This window comes from Podarcis cretensis (genome assembly GCF_951804945.1).
Source record: "Podarcis cretensis genome assembly, chromosome: 6".
NCBI classification, from domain to species: domain Eukaryota; kingdom Metazoa; phylum Chordata; class Lepidosauria; order Squamata; family Lacertidae; genus Podarcis; species Podarcis cretensis.
The window spans coordinates 89,832,443-89,850,830 of record NC_137175.1 but is presented as its reverse complement, the minus strand read 5'-3'; the positions used below and the strand labels follow the sequence as shown (position 1 = coordinate 89,850,830).

Below are 18,388 nucleotides of genomic sequence, written 5' to 3'. Positions count from 1 at the left end.
CTTGGGCCTCTTTCAGACTTAAGGATAAATCATGATTCATCATTATGAGGAGGCGCCTAGCCCCACATACTCTTCCTCACTTCTGGCATATCTGGGGGGAGGATATTTGACGGTTTGACGAACCACATCTTGTCGCCTTGCTATGTTTGAATCTGAACGAACAGTGGCTAGTCTTAATTATGGTTAGCAAAAACAAACCAATTGCAAACCATGGGTTATGAAGCTGGCTTGATTTAACTAACTCTAGTTAAGATTAACGGCAGCCAATAATAATAATAACAACAATACTTTGGAGGCAGTCCAGATGGGTGGGGTATTATTATTAATTATTATTATTAATTATACCCTGCCCATCTGGCTGGGTTTCCCCAGCCACTCTGGCCGGCTCCCAACAGAATATTAAAAACATGATAAAACATCAGACATTAAAAACTTACCTAAACAGGGCTGCCTTCAGGTAGTTGTTTATTCCCTTGACATTGGATGGGAGGGCATTCCACAGGGCGGGTGCCACTCCAGAGAAGGCCCTCTGCCTGGTTCCCTGTAACCCAGTGGCGTAGCATGGGTTGTCAGCAGCCGGGGCAAGGCAAGTAATTTGCGCCCCCTAACCCATGGATTTGCGCCCCCTAACCCGTGGATTTGCGCCCCCTAACCCTAACCCCCAGATGTTGCGCCCGGTGTGGCCAGCCCCCCTGAACCCTCCACGCTACGCCACTGCTGTAACCTCACTTTTTGCAGTGAGGGAACTGCCAGAAGGCCCTTAAATGTAAAATGTGTGATGATCTCTATCAACAATTTTTAGACCATCTACGTATTCCAACATGGAAACCAGAGACAGAAGTTATACACTTCTTATTACAGGGGAGAGAACAGGAGCTCAACAAGACAGTGGCTAAGTTCCTCTATTTGATTTTTTTGTCACCAAAGTACGCTACAGGATCCTTCCCTTGATGGAGACCCACAGAGATGAAATAGATTGCTCACCTCTTCTTCCCTTTGGCAAATGACTGTACTGTTGAAATGGCGATGAGATCACACTGGCCTATTTATTCTGAATGTTTGTAAGTGATGCCAATAAAGGTATGATGATGATGATGATGATGATGATGATGATGATGAGAAGGCCCTCAGAGCTGGACTTCAGTGTCTGGGCTGAACAATGGGGGTGGAGACGCTCCTTCAGGTATACTAGGTTTGTACATGGTGCTAAACAGTGGTTGGTTGAACGTAAGAATGCAAGATGAGCATCCTGGATCAGGCCAACGGCACACCCCTAGTCCAAAATCCTGTTGTCACAGTGGCCAACCAGATCTCCATCAGAAGCTTGCATGAGCGCAACAGCACTTTGCCAACCTGAAGTTCCCAGCAACCATAACTGGGTATGTAATCCCTTTGACAGTAGAGGTAGTAGTCATTGATAGGCTTGTCCATGAGTAGGCCTAATCCACTTTTTAAGGCATCCAAATTGTTGGCCATCACTGCCTCTTGTGGGACCAAGTTCCATAGTTCCATTATGTACTGTGTGAAGAAGTAATTTCTTTTATTTGTACCATATTTCCCACATTTGTTGGATGTCCATGTGTTATGTAAAGGTAAAGGTAAAGGGACCCCTGACCATTAGGGCCAGTCGTGGCTGACTCTGGGGTTGCGGTGCTCATCTCGCTTTATTGGCCGAGAGAGCTGGTGTACAGCTTCCGGGTCATGTGGCCAGCATGACTAAGTCACTTCTGGTGAACCAGAGCAGCGCACGGAAATGCCGTTTACCTTCCCGCTGGAGTGGTACCTATTTATCTACTTGCACTTTGATGTGCTTTCGAACTGCTAGGTTGGCAGGAGCAGGGACCGAGCAACGGGAGCTCACCCCGTCGCGGGGATTCAAACTGCTGAACTTCCAGTCGGCAAGCTGAAGAGTCTCTGTGGTTTAACCCACAGCGCCACCCGCATCTATCCTCTTCCTCCATGCCATGCATTCTTTCATAAACGTCTATCATGTCACATCTTATTTGCCTTCTCTCTAAACCAAAAAGGTGCCAAACACTACGACTGTTCTGCACAGGTAAGTCACTCCATCCCATTGAACATTTTGGTGGTCCTTTCCTGAACCTTCCCCCCCCCAACTCTACAATATACTTTCTGAGGTAAGGCAACCAAAACTGCACATGGTATTCCAAATGTGGTCACATCATAGATCTTTATAATGGTTTCATCAGCCATTTTATTTCCTATTTCTTTCCTAATGCATGGAATTGGCATGGAATTCACCTGAAGGAGCATCTCCACCCCCGTCGTTCAGCCCGGACACTGAGATCCAGCGCCAAGGGCCTTCTTGCAGTTTCCTCACTGTGAGAAGCCAAGATACAGGGAACCAGGCAGAGGGCCTTCTCGGTAGTGGCGCCTGCCCTGTGGAACGCCCTCCCATCAGATGTCAAGGAAATAAACAATTACCTGACTTTTAGAAGACATTTGAAGGCAGCCCTCTTTAGAGAAGTTTTTCATGTTTGAAGTTTTATTCTGTTTTTAATGTTCTGTTGAAAGCCGCCCAGAGTGGCTGGGGAAATCCAGCAAGATGGGCGGGGTACTAATAATAATAATAATTAATTATTATATTAATAATAATAATAATAATAATAATATTAATAATAATAATAATAAATTTTCACAGCTGCTAAACACTGGGTTGGCATCCATCTGGTATCCGCCGCCAACCTGTTCGGTCATTGTCAGTTCTGGCTCCCTGAGCATATATGTGAAATTAAGACATTTTTGCCCCAACATCCATCACTTCACACCTGTTCACACTGAGCCACATTCACCATTTTACCACCCATTCACTCAGTTTGGAAAGGCCCTTTTGGAACTCTTCACAATCTGTTTTGGCTTTAACAGCCATGACGAATTTAGTATCATCAGCAAATGTGGCCATCTCACTGTCCACTCCTAACTATATGCATTTCCCAAACTTGGATCTCCAGCTGTTTTTGGACTACAACTCCCATCATCCAAAGCTAGCAGGATCAGTGGTCAGGGATGAGGGGAACTGCAGTCCCAAAACAGCTGAAGGCCCAAGTTTGGGAAACCCTGCTCTAGATCATTTGTGAAGAAGTTAAAACTTACAGGTCCAAATACCACTCTTTGGGGGACTCTACTTTCTACATCCCATGAAGAAGAGTTTGGATTTGATATCCCGCTTTATCACTACCCGAAGGAGTCTCAAAGCAGCTAACATTCTCCTTTCCCTTCCTCCCCCACAACAAACACTCTGTGAGGTGAGTGGGGCTGAGAGACTTCAGAGAAGTGTGACTAGCCCAAGGTCACCCAGCAGCTGCATGTGGAGGAGCGGGGACGCGAACCCGGTTCACCAGATTACGAGTCCACCGCTCTTAACCACTACACCACACTGGCTCTCAAACTGCCCTTTTATTCCTCCTCTCTGCTTCCCGCTTCTTTACCAGTTCCTGATCCACAGGAGAACCTCTCCTCTTATCCCATGACTGCTAAACTTACTCGGGAGCCTTACCATGTCAAAAGCTTTTTCATAGCCTAAGTACACTATGTCAGCCTGTATCTATTGCTGCTGTCGTTAGCATCTGTCTGTCTCAGGAGATGATGGGAAAATATGTCTTTGAGGGGTAAAGTCAAACCATTGGAGAGTTACAGCACCTGCTGTGGCTATAGAGACCGACATGGGAGAGACATGTTTTATTGCAGGTAGGGTAGATGAAGGCCTCCACATTTGCTTGTTGAAACTATTGAAGAAACTTAATAAGCACGTAAGACAAGATTTGCCCTCGCAAATAACAGGTTTGGAATTGCCCAAGAAAGATGTTAAATTATTTTTGTATGCCACAACTGCGGCTCGTATTTTGTTAGCTAAAAAGTGGAAAACCCAAGAAATACCAACAGTAGAAGAATGGCAGATGAAGATGATGGGTTTTTCGGAGCTAGCCAACCTAACCGGAAGAGTCCGCGACCAGAAGGAGGAGGAATATCAGCAAGAATGGAATAAATTTAATGATCATTTAGCTAAATTTGTTAAGTTAAACTAGCTGGAAATAGCTTCCAGATATTTAAAGGGCTTAGGATTGTATTTATGTTAAGCGATAAAATAATATGTTCGATACTATAAAGAGAAGATTTGAAGATGTTAATGTTCAAGTTAAAGTTTATAAAAATTGGGATTTGGAAAACCATTATAAGGATATGCAATGAAACTCAACCAAGGGGAAACGAGGAAGTCGCTTTACAAAGTTAATAACTGTTATTTTTAATAAGCTTATGATTTATGTTTGTTATGTTTGCTATGTTTGTTTGTTTGTCGATAATATTGTAAAAACCAATAAAAATTTTGAAGAAAGAAAAAAAAGATTTGCCCTTGCAGAAGCCACTCTGGTTCTGCTCCAGCAAGGTGTGTTCTTCTATCTGCTTGGTTATTTTATCTTTAACAATAATTTTCCCAGGACAGGAGTGAAATCAGAAGCAAAAGCTTTTAATCTGCTCCTTGTGGTGACACCTGAAGAGACGATGGGAGGGAGAAGAAAGACAGGAGCCCTGATGCACAGACACATGGCAATTAACTATTATTAACCTGCTACTTTTTACAGTAAGGTTCAATTTTTATAAATGTCAGTTAAATTAGCATTATCAGCATTACATCTACATTAAATATTAGGAGACTTGATACATTTTGCTGTGTATAAATAAATTCTATTTGACATTAAGACAGATTGAAGCATATTGTTCTGTTTTTCTGCTTATGTGCAGAAAAACGTCATGGAAATGTTAAGGTAAATATACATAAAATAGTTTCCTCTGCGTTTAAATCTATCAAAACTTTTTTTGAGACAAATCTTTGGGTTTTGATTATTCTTTAATTATGCAATACCTTATCATTTTAAACTCATTTGGTTGAAAATCATGAAAAAACCACAGAACCTTTTATTTTACAGTGAAATAACTTTTTTATATGAGATCACCAAATGCCCGTGTCTTTAAATCATTCATTCTAATTTAAGCTTCTCTGGCCCAAAATGAAAAAAATGTTGCATGTTATAGGACCAATTTTACTGTTGAATAATAACAAAGACAAAAAGGTGAGAGCATAAGAAAAAGTAATACGTAAAAGAAAGAAAATAAGTAAATAATAAAAGCGACGAAGCATTAAAACAGACTTTAAAAGTCATGCAGTGTCGTAAAAAATGAATAATAGATCGTAATAACCATTGGAATCCAGAATATATATCTTAATTCCTCACTTTTGTGATTCTATGCCTTTTAAAATCTGTGTTAGTATTTCTCCTCTCAATTTCTTTTTTCCCCTTTTTGCAGTTTTCCTTTTCTCTTGCGTTTTTATGTATCAACAAGGACGGAACAAGCGTACTCACATTACGCCAGATCCAAAGATACGCTGCCGCTATGCCCGCAGACCAGCCACTAAATCCAATGTGTGCCCAGCCTGCAAAGGGGGTGGGGGAAACAAACATAAAATAAGTATTTTGAATATATATATAAATGGTTGAAAAGCAACAGCTAAACACGCTCCTGGCATCTTCAATATTCACCAAGCAGGGACTCTGCGGTCAGTGCAACCCATAGAGGGTGGTGACCAATGTATTCACAATGGTTGTGGCATTCCCCCAGCACATCCTCACACATCCCATCAAAGAAGACACCACAGCACTCCCAGTCCATCAGCCCCAGTAGCCCAGACAGCAAAACTCCCAGTGCTTCTAGTACCTAGACATCCCTGAGAACTCTACAGGCAGGGCATCATATCTCCTTATGTTCCTCTCCACCACAGTTTTGGAACTCATGAAGGGGGAAGGAAGGAGAAAATGGATACACATAGCTCCTTGGCCAGAATTCAACAACCATCTAAAGGTAAAAAAAAGGTAAAGGACCCCTGGGCAGTCAAAGTGACAGTCAAAGGTGACTATGTGGTTGCGGTGCTCATCTCACTTTCAGGTCGAGGGAGCCAGCGTTTGTCCACAGACAGCTTTCTGGGTCATGTGGCCAGCATGACTAAACTGCTTTCTGGCGCAACGGGACACCGTGATGGAAGCCAGAATGCATGGAAACGCCGTTTACCTTCCCGCCACAGTGGCAGTGGCGTAGCATGGGGGGCGCAGGGGGGGCCGGCCGCACCGGGCGCAACATCTGGGGGGGGGGCGTGCTCACCGCCTCCGGAGTCGCCGAAGAGCCTCGGGTGCAGGCTGTAGCAGAGCCCCATGTCTCGTGGAACCGACGAGCTGTGTGCGCATCCGGGCTGAAGGCGTCCGGCAGGCAGCGGCTCTCAGCGCTCGGCGTGGTCCCCGCGCGTCAGGACCACAGAGGGCGCGCCAGGCAGCCCCTCCTCACAGCCCTGCTGCCGCCACCGCTGCAGCTGCTGGGCCATGTTGCATTTTCCTCGCCTCTCTGCCCTCCTCCTCCGGGCAAGCAGCGTCGTTTGGGCGGCAGCGCCAGCGGCAACTCGCCTCAGATCACCTGACATGGACCCGCCGCCGCCGCCATGGCTACCTTACCATAAATATCCCAGCCCAGGCAGCAGCAAGAAGAAGCTGGCAGCGGCGGCAGGTTAGGGGTTAGGGGCGCAAATTACTTGCCTTGCCCCGGGTGCTGACAACCCACACTACGCCGCTGCACAGTGGTACCTATTTATCTACTTGCACTGGCTTTTAAACTGCTAGGTTGGCAGGAGCTGGGACAGAACAACGGGAGCTCACCCTGTCACAGGGATTCGAACTGCCGACCTTCTGATCGGCAAGCCCAAGAGGCTCAGTGCTTTAGACCACAGCGCCACCCGCAACAACCATCTATGGAGGGCCAAAGAAAGGATTCAGGAAACCCAGCAATGTCTGTCACAGTCATACACTGGCAGCAAAAACCTCCAGTGTCTCATTGCTACCATCTCAATATGCTAACCCCCCAACCCTGCTAGCTGAATGGCTATTTGCCTTAAAAACCTATCCATTGAATATTAATTTAATGCTATGCCTGGTTTGCCGTCACTGCTCCCATTTTTAGCTCTGCTAAAACATTCCTAGTGTATTTCCAAGGTTGTCCATCTTTAGGGTTCCCCCCAGGGTTCTATCTCTATGTCGCTCTTTAACTGACATGCATCAAAGTTCAGCACATGGACACTAGAGCATGTGTTGTGCACTCTGCCATTTCCCACAGTGCAGCTGCTGATATATACCAGTAATTATACCCCCCCTCCACAAAAGAACAAATAGTGTCTTGGCTTTTAAATCAGTGGAGAACAGACTATTGCAAAATAAAGGAGTGCAGAACAACAGAACCTTCAACAATGCCATACCCTCCAACATTTTCCAGATGAAAATAGAGACATCCTATTCAACCACAACAACAACAACAACAACATCCCAGTCATCAGACTGGGTTGCCCCAGCCACTCTGGGCAGCTTCCAACATATATAAAAAATAATGAAACATTAAACATTAAAAAAACTTTTCCTATACAGGGCTGCCTTCAGATGTCTTCTAAAGGTCGCAGTTACTTATCTCTTCAGCTCGGGGGTGTCCTGACTCCATACTCTCCAAGATTTCTCTGATGAAAATACAGTGGTACCTTGAGTTACAGATGCTTCAGGTTACAGACGCTTCAGGTTACAGACTCCACTAACCCAGAAATAGTCCCTCGGGTTAAGAACTTTGCTTCAGGATGAGAACAGAAATTGTGCGGCGGCAGCGGGAGGCTCCATTAGCTAAAGTGGTGCTTCAGGTTAAGAACAGTTTCAGGTTAAGAACGGACCTCCAGAAAGAATTAAGTTCTTAACCTGAGGTACCACTGTAGGGACGCCCTAGGGAAAAGCGGGACATTCCTGGATCAAATCAGAAACTGGGGTGGCTTCTGTAAATCCCGGGACTTGCCCTGGAAAATAGGAACACTTGGAGGGTCTGCAGTGCCTCCTTATGGTGGTCTGGGCTCCAGAATCTTGGATGTAATAAGAAGATGGATGCTATAAACAGCCACTGTTTGCATCAGTAAAATGCTGAAGGGAATGCATGTGGCAAAATGAGTGGATGGCAGAGATGGGGGTGATATCTTGGGCCAACTCGTCCCGCAGCATCAGTGTTTTTGCAAGCTTTGCAAGGGAGAAAGTGGAGGAGACCAGCCAAGCTTGTTCTCTCCTTAATGCACTTGTTCCTTACTGGTGCCTAAGCTGTTGTCCTTGAAGGGAGAGCAGAACTGCACCCTCAGTGAGCAACACATACCTTATTTTTCGCTCTATAAGATGCACCAGACCATAAGACGCGCCTAGTTTTTGGAGGAGGGAAACAAGAAAAAAAATATTCTGAATCTCAGAAGCCAGAACAGCAAGAGGGATCACTGTGCAGTGAAAGCAGCAATCCCTCTTGCTGTTCTGGCTTCTGGGATAGCTGTGCAGCCTGCATTCGCTCCATAAGACGCACACACATTTCCCCTTACTTTTTAGGAGGAAAAAAGTGAGTCTTATAGAGCAAAAAATACTGTATTTGTTTCTTCTTGTTTTTACCCAAGATGAGCCATGTTCCACTTACAAAGAAAGGTGTGGTTTCTCTGCCTCCCCTCACTTGCTCTGGTTTATGTTTTTTTTTAAAAGCTGAGGGTTAAAAAAAGTAAAACGAGTCAACTAATATTTAAAACTGCTTTGGGCTTTCACCACTGAATGGAAAACCACGAGACTTAACTTCTCTGCTCAAGGACATTTGTTTCCTTTTTAATTAATTCTAAATTTAATCCTGCTTTCTAAATTTAGTCTCGAGAAAGACACAAGAATAGCCCCAGAGGGCATGGGTTAAATTAGGTCTTACGGAATCACCTGATAATGCAGTTTTGAACACCTTGTGGGCAGGTAAAGGAGTTAGTTAAAATTCCAAGATGGCTTTAAAAAAACCAAAAACCATTAGGTAATTCCTCAGCAGAAAAGTAGGGTGCCTAATTATCTTTTGTTAATAAATAGGGAATAGTGAATGCCATATTAATATTTTCTGAATTCATTTTAATAATAGTTTTTATACACCACATCCAAACGTTGCAGTATCGAGTCAGTGGCTCATGTGCTTCTGGCTTGCACTGTTTATAAAGATTTGAGGAGTGAGGTTATTACCCCTCTACTATTGTCCATTCCAGGTCGCCCAACTATTCCTACTGTGTCCTTTCTTTTAGCAAATCAAGATGATCAGGTGACAGCAAATACTGCAAGGTGGGGGCAATTAGAATAAGATCTATTATTGGATTATTGATGTAAACCCCCAAAATGTATTTTCTATAGTTAAGTTTTTACCTCTATCTTCAGTACATTCGATTTTATTTTATTGCTACGCCTAGTAGCCAATGCAAATAATTAAAAAGAAAACGTTGGGATTATTCCAGAATCTGGAAATGTAGATCCCAAAGGCAATTTCTAGGAGTCAAGCATTTTGTATTTGGGATTTTGAACATCTACAGTCCTTTGCATCTGAGATCAGATAAGAAAGAGAAGTTCCCATTTTTTAATTTTTGGCCAAAGTTCCCCAGTTATTCTCAAAAGAGACACCAAGCATTTTTTGATAATGGTAATGTACTCTCTGCTGTACTGGATCGCAAGCAACTCAAGTCATTTCGCTGGAAGACAGATATAAATATTCTCAGATTTGAAAGTGGTCTTAGATATTGTTGTCCATGTTTGCACACTCCTCCCATCCCTGTTGTATGTTTTTGTGAGGCTTTAAAACCTCCTAATCCAGTTTGTGCAGAAAAGACAGTGGAACAGAAGAAATGTTACAGTGAATATATACAATTTAGCATAGCAAAGAGTTTCCTGATTACAAAAACGTTCTTGCAAACATTTGAGAGCATAGATTTGCAAGAACGTTTTTGTAATCAATAAACTCTTTGCTGTTTCACCAATTTTGTTCAGATTTTATTTTGAGGGTCTACTTCAAACATCAAACAAATGCTGTCAAACACCTGACAAACTTTGTCCAACAACAAAGATTTATAACCCCAGCTTTTGGACATACACCAGTGAATAGTGTCAAGTCGCACTGAGGGAACTGTTAACATCCACAACGTACACCAAATTTGTCTGGGAATTTTGATATCTGGCAAATCTCAGACAGCTACTGACAACTACATCTCTCTGGATGCAAATTCCAAAAGCAAAACACACACAAACACAAAACTGAATTGGAGATTAAAGGCTTTATAATTAGCAAGAAGCGAATATATGAATCCCATGCACTTAGATTCTAGGGTTAAGCTGTCATTGACCTAACTGGGGCAGAATCAGTTTCCTCTTCTGAGGCAAGTTCTTTAATTACCGTGTATAGCAGAGGACCATCTGCTGCCTTTGGTAGCTGTTGCTTGTGGTTTTGTAACACTCCAAGAAATGTAGCAGCGCTGACCTAACAAACCAGGCCACAGCAAACAAAGATTTTTATAAATAAAAGCATATCAGACTTTTATAATTGCAACGTAATTTTATATCAGTGGCTCAGCGGATCAAAAATTGTGCAAACATTACATGACCAGGTGGCGACAGCCCCAGCCCCCAGGGATCATAAGGAAGAAATAAAGACTCTGATGTTACATGAAATTAAAATTAGGCCACAACTTTATTAAACTTCCGAATGTAGGAAACCCTTGGTTGAGGCCTTGGGCGTGTACCCCTCCCAGCCCCCCAGCTGGGGGAACTGGGGCTCATCAGGGTAAATGGGATATGGGGGTGCTCTGTGAGACATAAGTGTAGTAGGCAGCCCAGCCCATATCCCAGCACGCAGGGTAGTTCACTGACAACCTTTCCGTGTATGGCCAGTGACACCTAATATATATCACCCCTTTAAGAGGGAATCCTGGAATTGCCACCGCGCGGGGGGGGGGTGTGTGTGAGTCACCACTTCATGCCCCCCAATATAGGGAAGAAAAGACTAAAGGATTCCACCCAAGGCCATAACTGCCAAAGTTGTGTTGAATTGCTACGGGGAAGACAAAACCTGCCAATGCAGAAAAATTTATTCCCAGTCCTTCAACAGCAACCAGTCAAAGACCGTAGCAGCGCCCGCTAAACAGGAAGAAAAAGTTAACCTGTAAACAAGAAAACAATACACTAAGGGAGGGTAGGGAGGGTGAATCTCCAGAGCCGACTGCCGGACTATTGTCGGCTCCACCCCCTATTTATAAATGGGGCTGGCCCCACCTCCCGGCAAGAAACTTGATTACTGAGGCTGGGCGTGAGCCTCCAAAAATTAACACCGAGAGGCCGGCCGGCCCCTGTTTGCCATTAAGCTCTCTGGGAACTGTAGCACTGCGCGCGATCCCGCAAAGGGCACCCCCAACGTAAAGTGTGAGTGCTCACTTCAACATTGAGGCTTTTAAATACGGGGAGGGGAAATGTGATGTGTTTTCAAAGAGAGCAATGTTTTGGATCCAATGTGCGAATGGAAAGGCACATTGGCTAGTGCAAGATGAAAGGCGCGTCGTGCAACTGCCTTGTGCAAATGGAAAGGCACTATAGTTTGCGCTAGATGACCTCCCTGTATTCTGTCAACCCCACTTTCCTGCAGTACCTGATTCTGCCCCATTCTGGATAATTTATTTTATTTTATTTATTTATTGAACTTATATATAAAGGTAAAGGGACCCCTGACCATTAGCTCCAGTTGTGACTGACTCTGGAGTTGCGGCGCTCATCTCGCTTTATTGGCCGAGGGAGCCGGCGTACGGCTTCTGGGTCATATGGCCAGCATGACTAAGCCGCTTCTGGCGAACCAGAGCAGCACACAGAAACGCTGTTTACCTTCCCACCGGAGAGGTACCTATTTATCTACTTGCACTTTGACGTGCTTTCGAATACCGCTCGATTAATCCTCACGTGTAAACTTCCAGGAGGTGCCAGAGGCTGCAGTGGGAAGGGGAGGGGGGACAAGGAAGACCTCTTGCACAAGTAACTCTTCAACCACATTTTTATGGACCCAATCCCGTTGGTGAGAACCTAGGAGACTGGGGTTCGAATCCCCATTTAGCCATGATGCTCACTGCGTTACTTTTGGCCACTCTCAGTCTCTCAGCCTAAATCTAATGCTTTTTATCGGGGGGGGGGGATGCAGGGGTACGCATACCTCTAAACATTTTGTGAATGTTTGTACTTTCGTCTGTTTACTGTATTTCTTTTCCCTGATTTGAACTATAAAATGATGGTTTTCTTGAGTCAGAATGAGAGTACCCCTAAACATCATTTTTTTGGGGGGTGGGGGGTGGGAAAGCACTGCCTAAATCTATTTACAGGGTGGCTGTGAGTATATAATGGGGAGGGGGAGAACCAACAGGAAACGTGAAATGTGCATGTAATGGGAAATCTAATGGGAAATGTGCTTAGTGGTCCATTTCATACTAACTGAGTGGAGCTAAGGAAGAACTTAATACATGGGTAGGCAAACTAAGGTCCGTGGGCCGGATCTGGCCCAATTGCCTTCTAAATCCGGCCCACGGACACTCTGGGAATCAGCGTGTTTTTACATGAGTAGAATGTGTCCTTTTATTTAAAATGCATCTCTGGGTTAATTGTGGGGCATAGGAAATTGTTCTCTCCGCCCCTTCAAAATATAGTCTGGTTCCCCACAAGGTCTGAGGGACAGTGGACCGGCCCCTGCTGAAAAAGTTTGCTGATCCCTGACCTAATAGATTGGGACGAAAGCAGGAGGAGACATGGTGGGAGAAAGGAAAAGTCAGGCAGAATTTTGTGGGTCAGAGGTGAAACCAGGTTAGAATCTGGGAACACAGACATATCCTGAATTTAAGGCGGGGAAAACCTTACAATCTTATGGAAAGCCGATAATTCCATCTTAGAAAATCACAGAACAGTGCAGTTGGAACACTTAGAAGAGAATCCCAACTTGATTTATTACACATATTTTGTCACCGCCCATTTTGTACAAACATTTGAAAATATATTCCAAAAGATGTATTTAACTATGTGGGAAAGAAGCCAAGCCTGATTTTAATCAACAAAATACAGTATCGATGTTTCTAACCCTTTAAGTAGCTTCAGCAACCTCGGCAACAATCGTGAACACACTCACTAGGGCATAAGCCCCTCTGAAAATTATTTATTATTTATTAAATTTGTACGCCGCCCTTCAACTGTAGATTCAGGGCAGTTTACAGCACAGAAATACAAGATAAAACACAGGCTTGTAAAAGAGTATTGGGAAATGAGCCATAACGAACTAAAAAAAAAAAAAAAAGTTTAAAAGCACCTTCCCCCCAAAAACCAGAGTCCTTTTTGTTGGGGATAATTCAGATGGAAATTCCCAGGTGTCAAAAAAGGTTATTTATGTATGCCGCTACTGCTTTTGTTAGCCCCAAAATTGAAAACAAGCTAGGTCCCAACCAAAGAAGAATGGCAACTTAAATTGACGGAATATGCACAGCTTGCAGACTTAACATATAGAAGAAGAGAAGAAGAAGAACATACTTTTAAAGAAGACTGGAAAATGTTTGTTGAATATATGGGGGGAAATTGTGTACAATTGAAAACGCTGGCAGCATTAAGATAATTTCAACAGTGTAAATAAGTTTTGATGGATGTGATAATGGAATACTGAATGGTTTAGTTTATGTAAAATGAGCAGGGATTTATGGTATGCAAAATGAACCATGGAAAGAGAAGAAGGGAAGTCATTGATATTTTAAGGGTGTTTAAACAAGTATTTAAAATCGCAAAATAAAAAAATCTCTCTCTCTCTCTCTCTCTCTCACACACACACACGATAAAATACAAAATATATAATAAAAACAAGGACAAACCAAACCAATAACCCCCCTCCCACAAACACATTTAAAAAGACATGGGATGTTAGCCAAAAGGCTGGTTGAAGGGGAACGTTTTCGCCTGGCACCTAAAGATGTATAAGGAAGGTGCTAGCCAAACCTCCCTGGGAAGACCATTCCACAAATGGGGAGCCACTACGAAAAAGGCCCGGTCTCGTGTTGCCACCCTCCGGACTTCTTGTAGAGGAGACACACAAAGAAGGGACTCAGAGGATGATCACAGAGTCCAGGTAGGTTTATATGGAAAGCAGTGGTCCTTGAGGTTACCTTGGGAGTTACTTCCAACGTTGACACACAATGGATTGAATGGCCAATTGGTAAACTCGGCTTTACAGGTGCACTTGCTAAGAATTTGCTTTCACTGAAAACTCTCACCGTATTTTCAGTGATCCAGCTTCCAAGTCAATGTGCTTTGTGAACAAGGATGGTAGGTGTTTGTGGGAAAAGTAGCTGAGCTTTCTTTTAAGTGACTGGATTTCCTACCCTATATCTTTCATCCTATGCAAATGCAACCAAAAACATCCACAGCTTGCTCCTAGTAGAAAGACCCATAAGAGTAAATAGTAGAAAAAGGTAAAGGATCCTTGGACAGCTAAGTCCAGTCAAAGGAGAATATGGGGTTGCAGCCCTCGTCTCGATTTCAGGCCGAGGGAACTGGCATTTGTCTGCAGACAGCTTTCTGGGTCATGTGGCCAGCAGGACTAAACCACTTCTAGCACAGCGGGACACTGTGACAGAAACCAGAACGCAAGGAAATGCCATTTACCTTCCTGCCGCACCAGTACCTATTTATCTACTAGCACTGGTGTGCTTTCGAACTGCTAGGTTGGCAGGAGCTGGGACAGAGCAACAGGAGCTCACTCCGTTGTTGGGATTCGAACCGCCGACCTTCCGATCGGCAAACCCAAGATGCTCTGTGGTTTAGACCACCCAGGGCGCAACAATAAGTTCTCCTCTTCCCCTTCTTAAAACACTTTCTAAAGACTATGTAGGTTGGCAGAAGTGTACAGTACAAGTGAATTAAAAACAACATAAAGGAATCTACCTTGTCAGCTCAGGTGCTCGGCTCCCGGTTTCTCCAGTGTAACCACCAACGTCCTTGATTGGTTGACGCTCAGGCAAATGTGGCTCCTCAGCTGCCTTCTCCTCGAAGATAGAAAGATCTGGAGAGGAGATTGAGGCCTCAGGATCATGATGACCCTAACAGAAATAGCTCTGTACAGGTAAGAGGATTACTATAAAGGAATTAGCAAATTCTGTTAATTAGCGTGGACCAATGAAATGTCAGGCTTCCCAAAGGTTTAAAGGATTTGATACATAGATATAATTGAGAAGAAAACAGAGGGAGGGTGGGGGAAGAGAGAAAAGAAAAAGCCAGTCATAGTTGTGAATGGGACTAAATATTGTGGTCAGTTCTTCCACAAGGCATCACTAGCAGGAAAAATTAGAGGAGGAAACGTCAGGTGCTTGAAGAAAGTTTTAATACCTTTCAGAATAATATTTCTTAAGGGGCATGGTTTACGTGGCAATTCTCACCAAGTGTATGAGTTTTGCTGTAATGGTGTTTCCTCTTTTTTCCTACCCCAGCCGACAGATGGATAAAATGCCCCGTTGTCTGTCGAAATAAACATATCTTCCTAATTGTACTACTATTTAGTTGGTTCTGCAGTGTTTTCTCATTCAGACTGAGCAAAAGTCACAGTGGCATGCTTTGTTTGTTCCCACTCTGGCAAGCTTAACACTAGCTGTACCATTTTGTCCCAAACTTTTTGCGTGTCGAGGTCCCCAAGACACCCCCCCCCCCAATAAAACACAATTGACACATGATTTTTAGTTTAAGGTTTTTGGCATAATTTTGGCCACAACTTTATTAAAATTACGGGACGCAGGTGGCGCTGTGGGTTAAAGCCTCAGCGCCTAGGACTTGCCGATCGAAAGGTCGGCGGTTCGAATCCCTGCGGCGGGGTGTGCTCCCGCTGCTCGGTCCCAGCGCCTGCCAACCTAGCAGTTCAAAAGCACCTCTGGGTGCAAGTAGATAAATAGGGACCGCTTACCAGCGGGAAGGTAAACGGCGTTTTCGTGTGCAGCTCTGGCTCGCCAGAGCAGCGATGTCACGCTGGCCACGTGACCCGGAAGTGTCTTCGGACAGCGCTGGCCCCTGGCCTCTTAAGTGAGATGGGCGCACAACCCCAGAGTCTGTCAAGACTGGCCCGTACGGGCAGGGGTACCTTTACCTTTACCTTTTTATTAAAATTACAATCAATGTGAGTGGTTGCTTAGGCATTGGTTGCGACTATCCGACCCCGCATGGGGACAGACATTCGCCCGAGAAGTCAGAAAGGGAAAACATTTTGGGGAGAGAGACGGGACTGGGAACCATGCCTCACCTCTCCCCAAATGCTCCCAGGGGCTCTTGCGTGGCCCTAGACCCTTGCTAGGGGTTCGGACAAAAGCATGGCAAGCCTCTGGGTTCCTTTAAAGGAAAACCCTTGCAGCAGCAGCAGCATTTTGGAGGGGCACAGCCAAATCCATACCCCTCCACCAACCAATTCCTAAACCAATGCCTAACCGCAACCTTATAAGTTGTGACGATTTGCTACGCAGTAGGCAAAAACCAAATGGCACCAGTCAATCAGTCAAATGGACAAAATTCCTACTGGGTCAAGTGAACAACCTGAAAATAGAGAGGGGGGGCGGGTGATCCGCTGCACGCAGGGTATTTAAAGGCTATGGCTGTCAATCACAAAATGGCAACAGTTTAAATCTCCCCAACAACAGGAAGTTGAATGATAATGGTGGCCAAACACTTTTCCCGCCCAGCAACAGGGGGTGTTTTGTTAGCCCCCACCGCAACACGTGTTCTCCATGAAGGAGAACACGCTTTGCCATATTTCAAAAAATCTTTTTGCCTTTCCCCCCTTTAGGGTATACTATGTACATTCCTACACAGCGTACAATCTAGCCTCAGGAGAGGTTGGCAATGAGTATCGTATTTTGAGCCAGGGGATGAGAACATGTCCTCATAACTGGCTTGCAAGGTTTCTATAAATAATATTCCTTTGCAGCCATATAAACTGTAATGGGGAATTATTATTATTTTTTGCTCTTTTTAGTCTTGCAGAGGCTTCAGCTTGTTTTTATCATGGTCTATAAGACACTGGGAGATACTTTTTATATAAGATGCTGGGAAGCAGCATACACATGACTTTAGCCACAATCTTTATTCTACATCTGTTCTGCTGTTTCTTAGGAAATACTGTGTTTTGATGCACTTTTCCCCAAACCAGCTTTGGATCAAACTGAGGAACGGGGTGAACTAGCTGCATCTTAAGCCAGTACTGTGTACCCAATAATAGTCACAGAAGACAATGCAAATGGTTCTATATGGTGAAATTTTGCTTTCATTTTTAACATTTCACTGTGGTCAGATTGCTAATAAAATGCAGTGGTACCTCAGGTTACAGACGCTTCAGGTTACAGATTCCGCTAACCCAGAAATAGTACCTCGGGTTAAGAACTTTGCTTCAGGATGAGAACAGAAATCGTGCTCTGGTGGCACAGCGGCAGCAGGAGGCCCCATTAGCTAAAGTGGTACCTCAGGCTAAGAGCAGTTTCAGGTTAAGAACGGACCTCCGGAACGAATTAAGTTCTTAACCCGAGGTACCACTGTAGTTGAATACAGGTAACTATCCATTAACAGTTCAGCTTGCTCATTTCAGTGTGTTCTTCCTAAAGAGCTGTTTTTAGAGCTTAGCCCTACCTTCTGAAACAGCCAATTTAATCCAGCTAATTGCTGATTATAAACAGTACAAATATTAATTTAGTACATCCCTTTGGGTTCCTTGAGCTTTGTGATGGAAGAAACAAGTGGTACATTTTTTTCTGTCGTGAGCTGTAGACAGAAACATATTGAGTTCTGCCCTGTCATTGTTGCGAATTTATCTCTTTCAGAATGGCATCTTTCTCTTCTCCCAAAGTAGTGAGGTGCCTTTTGGGGAGGGCTGGCTTTAATTTTAGCTTTTTTGGGGGAAGGGTATATAAAAATTGACTCTCCAGTATAATAAACCTTTGTCTTCCTTTGTACTTTAAGGTTTAGGTGCCTCCGTGAAGATGTTGCAGACAAAGAAATTAGAAGTTCCAAAATGCTCCATACTATAGTTTTCTCCCCAGGCCATGAGGCAACCCAGTTCCTTACAAATGAAATGAATGAAAAATACTGCCTTACACTGTGGACACATGCAGTTCTGCGTAGTTTGCTTTGTACATGAATGCATATTATTTCGTCTCCTAGATGGCCTTCCTGCCAGTAGGGGATGCTCTTTTTCTTTGAGAAGCTGTGTTCAGAGTAAAGTATTAAAAACAACACATGGTTAAGGGTTTCTTCATATGGTATAGGTCTCTGTATACCATATTCGAGGGGATGCGGGAGGCGCTGTGGTCTAAACCACTGAGCCTCTTGGGCTTGCTGATCAGAAGGTTGGCTGTTTGAATCCCCTCGACGGAGTGAGCTCCCGTTGCTCTGTCCCAGCTCCTGCCAACCTAGCAGTTCAAAAGCATGCCAGTGCAAGTAGATAAATA

At 44.1% G+C, this 18,388-nt stretch overlaps 1 protein-coding gene across 1 annotated transcript in view; it reads right to left on the bottom strand.

Annotated features, from left to right (window-relative positions):
- Window positions 1–18,117, bottom strand: part of PDC (phosducin) — a 32,760-nt gene extending 14,643 nt beyond the window's left edge. The window contains exons 1-3 of the mRNA XM_079981745.1: window positions 18,036–18,117; window positions 14,856–14,973; window positions 5,382–5,452 (exon numbers count right to left, since the gene is read on the bottom strand). The gene's annotated coding sequence lies outside the window, so the exon portion shown is untranslated. The remainder of the gene's footprint in view (window positions 1–5,381; window positions 5,453–14,855; window positions 14,974–18,035) is intronic.
- Between the last annotated feature and the right edge of the window lie 271 nt (window positions 18,118–18,388).